Genomic DNA, 6,000 nt, shown 5'->3' on the forward strand with positions numbered 1-6,000 from the left:
CCAAACCCTTCATTATACTATCCTCTAAATATAGGAATCCAAATCATTCTTTGTTCCAGAATCTTGATATATGAATCCAAACCCTTCATTATACCATCCTCCAAATATAGGAATCCAAGTCCTTCTTTGTACCAGACTCTGAATATAGGAAACCAAACCCTTTATTGTACCAACTTCGGAATATAGGAATCCAATCCTTCATTCTACCAGCATCTGAATATAGGAAACCAAACCCTTCATTGTACCAGCTTCAGAATATAGGAATCCAAGCCCTTTATTGTACTAGCCTCAGAATATAGGAAACCAAACCCTTCATTCTACCAGCCTCTTAATATAGGAAACCAAACCCTTTATTCTACCAGCCTCTTGATATAGGAAACCAAATCCTTCATTGTACCAGCTTCAGAATATATGAATCCAAGCCCTTTATTATACCAACCTCGGAATATAGGAAACCAAACCTTTCATTCTACCAGCATATGAATATAGGAAACCAAACCCTTCATTATACCAGCTTCAGAATATAGGAATCCAAACCGTTCATTCTACCAACCTTTGAATATAGGAAACCAAATCCTTCATTGTACCAGCTTCAGAATATATGAATCCAAGCCCTTTATTTTACCAGCCTCGGAATATAGGAAACCAAACCTTTCATTCTACCAGCATATGAATATAGGAAACCAAACCCTTCATTATACCAGCTTCAGAATATAGGAATCCAAACCGTTCATTCTATCAGCCTCTTAATATAGGAAACCAAACCCTTCATTCTACCAGCCTCTTAATATAGGAAACCAAACCCTTCATTATACCAGCTTCAGAATATGGGAATCCAAACCGTTCATTCTACCAACCTCTGAATATAGGAAACCAAACCCTTTATTCTACCAGCCTCTTGATATATGAAACCAAACCCTTCATTGTACCAGCCTCTTAATATAGGAAACCAATCCCTTCATTGTACCACCTTCAGAATATAGGAAACCAAACCCTTCATTATACCAGCTTCAGAATATAGGAATCCAAACCGTTCATTCTATCAGCCTCTGAATATAGGAAACCAAACCCTTTATTCTACCAGCCTCTTGATATATGAAACCAAACCCTTCATTGTACCAGCCTCTTAATATAGGAAACCAATCCCTTCATTGTACCACCTTCAGAATATAGGAAACCAAACCCTTCATTCTACCAGCCTCTTAATATAGGAAACCAAATCCTTCATTGTACCAGATTCAGAATATATGAATCCAAGCCCTTTATTGTACCAGCCTCGGAATATAGGAAACCAAACCTTTCATTCTACCAGCATATGAATATAGGAAACTAAACCCTTCATTGTACCAGCCTCTTTATATAGGAAACCAAACCCTTTATTTTACCAGCCTCGGAATATAGGAATCCAAGCTGTTCATTCTACCAGCCTCTGAACATAGGAATCCAAACTCTTCATGTTACAAGTATTTGAATGTAAGAATCCAACCCCTTCATTCTAACAGCTTTTGAATAAAGCAATCCAAACCCGTCATTCTACCAGCCTCGGAATATATGAATTCAAGCCCTTCAATCTACCAGCCTCTGAATATAACAATCAAAATCATTCATTCCACTAGCCGCGGAATATATGAATTCAAACCCTTCATTCTACCAGCCTCTGAATATAGAATCATTCATTCTACCAGCCTCTGAATATAGAATCATTCATTCTACCAGCCTCTGAACATAGGCATTCAAACCCTTCATTCTACCAGCCTCTGAATATATTAATTCAAATCCTTCATTATACCATCCACTAAATATAGGAATCCAATCCCTTCTTAGCACCATCCTCTGAATACAGGAATCCAAGTACTTCATTCTACCAGCCTGTGAATATAGGAATCCAAACCCTTCATTGTACCAGTTTGTGACTATAGGAATCCAAATCCTTTATTATATCATCCTCTAAATGTAGGAATCCAAACCCTTCATTGTTCCAAACTTTGAACATAGGAAACCAAACCCTTCATTCTACCAGCCTCTGCCTATATGAATCCAAACCCTTCATTCTACCAGCGTCTGAATATTGGAATCCAAACCCTTTATTTTACCAGCTTCTGAATATAGTAATCCAAACAGTTCATTCTACCACCCTCTGATTATTGGAATCCAAATTCTTCATTCTACGAGCCTTTGAAAAAAAACGAATCCAAATCCTTCTCTCTACCAGCCTTTGAATGTAGGAATCCAAACCATACATTGTACCACTTTGTGATTATAGGAATCCCAAACCTACATTCCACCAGCCTCTAAATATAGGAGTTCAAACACTTCATTTTACCAGTCTTTGAATACAAGAATCCAAATCTTTCATGCTACCAGCCTCTGAATATAGGAATCACAACCCTTCATTCCACCAGTCTGAATATAATAATCCAAACCCTTCCTTCTACCAGTCTTTGAATGTAGGTATTCAAACCCTTCATTGTACTAACCTCTGAATATAGGAATATAAGCCTTCATTCTGCCAGCCTCTGAATATAGGAATTCAAACTCTTCATTATTCTAGTCTGAATATAATAATCCAAACCCTTTACTCTATTAGTCTTTAAATGTAGGAATCCAAATCCTTCTTTCTATCAGCCTATGAATAAAGGAATCCAAACCCTTCATTCTAATAATATCTGAAAATAGGAATCCAAAACCCTTCATTGTACCAGAGTCTGAATGTAGGAGTTCAAACCTTTCATTGTACCAGCCTCTGAATTTATGAATCATTTGAATTAATTCTACCAACCTCTAGATATAGCAATCCAAATCTTTAAATGTACCAGCCTCGTAATATCGGAATTCAAAGCCTTCACTGTACTAGCTTCTGAACGTAGGAATCCAAACCGTTCATTGAACCAGCCTCTAGTCTGGATATAGCAGTCCAAACCCTTCTTTATACCAGCCTCTGAATATGGGAATCCATTCATTTCATTCTAACATCCTCTAAGTATAGCAGTATATATCCTTCATTGTACCAGCCCCAGAATATTGGAATCCAAATCCTTCATTCTACCAGCGTCTGAATATAGGAATCCATTCTTTTCATTCTAACAAACTAAATGTAGCATTCTAAACCCTTCATTGTACTATTCTCTGAATATGGGAATCCAAATCCTTCATTGTACCAGCCTCTTAATATAGGAAACCATTGAATTCATCGTACCACACTTTGAATACAAGAATCCATTCATTTCATTCTAACTAACTAAATATAGCATTCTAAACCCTTCATTATACCAGTCTTTGGAAATAGGAATTCAAACCCTTCATTATACCAGTCTCTGAAAATAGGAATTCAAACCTTTCATTATACCAATCTCTGAAAATAGGAATTCAAACCCTTCATTATACCAGTCTCTGAAAATAGGAATTCAAACCCTTCATTATACCAGTCTGAAAATAGGAATTCAAACCCTTCATTATACCAGTCGGAAAATAGGAATTCAAACCCTTCATTATACCAGACTCTGACAATATGAATTCAAACTCTTCATTATACCAGTCCATGGAAATAGGAATTCAAACCCTTCATTGTATCAGTCTCTGACAATAGGAATTCAAACCCTTCATTATACCAGTCTGACAATAGGAATTAAAACACTTCATTATACCAGTCTTTGAAAATAGGAATGCAAACCCTTCTATACCAGTCTTTGGAAATAGGAATTCAAACCCTTCATTATACCAGTCTCGGAAAATAGGAATTCAAACCCTTCATTATATCAGTCTCTGATAATAGGAATTCAAACCCTTCATTATACCAGTCTTTGGAAATAGGAATTCAAACCCTTCATTATACCAGGCTCTGGAAATAGGAATTCAAACCCTTCATTATTCCAGTCTTTGAAAATAGGAATTCAAACCCTTCACTATACCATTCTGAAAATATGAATTCAAACCTTTCATTATACCAGTCTCTGAAAATAGGAATTCAAACCCTTCATTATACCATTCTGAAAATATGAATTCAAACCTTTCATTATACCAGTCTCTGAAAATAGGAATTCAAACCCTTCATTATACCTTTCTGAAAATAGGAATTCAAACCCTTCATCATATGATTCTTAAAATGGGAATTCAAACTCTTCATTATACCAGTTTGACTATAGGAATTCAAATCCTTCATTATACCAGTCTCTGAAAATATGAATTAAAACCCTTCATTATTCCAGTCTCTGAAAATAGGAATTCAAAATCTTCACTATACCAGTCTGAAAATAGGAATTCAAACCTTTCACTGAAAATAGGCATTAAAAGCCTTCATTATACCAGTCTCTGAATATTGGAATTCAAACCCTTCATTATACCAGTCTATTGAAATAGGAATTTAAATCCTTCATTATACCAGTCTCTGACTATAGGAATTCAAACCCTTCATTGTACCACCCTATTGAAATAGGAATTTAAATCCTTCATTATACCAGTCTCTGATAATAGGAATTCAAACCTTTCATTATACCAGTCTTTGAAAATAGAAATGCAAACCCTTGATTATATCAGTATATGAAAGTAGGAATTCAAACCCTTCATTATACCAGTCTATGAAAATAGGAATCTAAACTCTTCATTCAATTGCTTTCTGTCTATTCAATCTTAGAAGTTCATCTTGATAAGACACAATCTCTTCAGTAGAGATTAGAGTAGACGAATTGTGGTGGCTTACGTGGTAACGTCCCTGACTGGTGAATGCCAGACTGAGGTTCGAGTCCAGCTCAAACTCGAACTCACCATATTTGTGAGCTAAGGAAGGGGGGGGGGGGGGCGGTTTGAGGAGCCCATAAGTTTATCTGCTTAGTCATCAGCAGCCATTGCCTGGTCCTCCTTGGTCCTAGCTTGGGTGGAGAGGGGAATTGGGAGCTGATCATATGTATATATGGTCAGTCTCTAGGGCATTGTCCTGCTTGATAGGGCAATGTCATTGTCCCTTGCCTCTGCCATTCATGAGCGAAATTTAAATCTTTAATCTGGCAGTTTTTCACAGGTGGTATTCGTTTCATTGTTTCGATCACCTGAAGAAAACGTCTTCAGTAGCCATTGCCTGTCTCTCCCTGGTCCTATCTTAATGGAGAGTGGCTTGGACGCTGATCATTTATATATGTGCTTAATCTCTATGTTGTTATGATGTCCCTTGCCTCTGCCATTCATGAGTGACCTTCAAAACTTTAGAGGCAGCCATACAACACTCGCCATGTCATCTCTTCATCATTTTTGTGCCTCTTCCACCATATGAATTTCTCTTGCTGCTTCTCCGCAATCATTCTTATTATCATTATTAATTCTTTCTATCATTCTATCATTTTATCCTCCTGTCGCACATAGATATTTATAGGGGCTAAGATAACGGGGGTCAAAATATCCCCTTCGTTAACCAACGCTTAAAGGTTTAAAGGCCGCTCATGAATGGCAGGACAATGCCCTAGAGACTGACTATATATACATAGATGAGTGCCCAACCCCCACTCCACCCAAGCTAGGACCAAGGAGTGCCAGGCGATGGATGCTGATGGGTCAGCAGATAGACCTATAGGCTCCCCCAAACCCCACATCCTTAGCTCACAAGGATGGTGAGGTTGCAGTGACCAAAGAAACAAACGAGTTTGAGCGGGACTCGAACCCCAGTCTGGCGTTCACCAGTCAGGGATGTTACCACATCGGCCGCCACAACCCTTTAGGATAGATTTCTACATGACCTTTCCGCGAGTGAAACGGAACGCTTTCTAAAGTTTATTTATAAAGTTTTATTTTTTTCTGCTAACTTTAAAAACGTAAATGGTTATTCTATAATGTTTTCTTCCATTGGTCTGTTTTCATTTTGAGTTGATCAAGTTTTACTGTATTATTTGGTGATTCATGACCGTAATGGAGCTTTCTCTCTCTCTCTCTCTCTCTCTCTCTCTCTCTCTCTCTCTCTCTCTCTCTCTCTCTCTCTCTCTCTCTCTCAATCAAGAACATGATATATTCTATTAT

This window comes from Palaemon carinicauda, chromosome 21 (genome assembly GCF_036898095.1).
Source record: "Palaemon carinicauda isolate YSFRI2023 chromosome 21, ASM3689809v2, whole genome shotgun sequence".
NCBI lineage: Eukaryota > Metazoa > Arthropoda > Malacostraca > Decapoda > Palaemonidae > Palaemon > Palaemon carinicauda.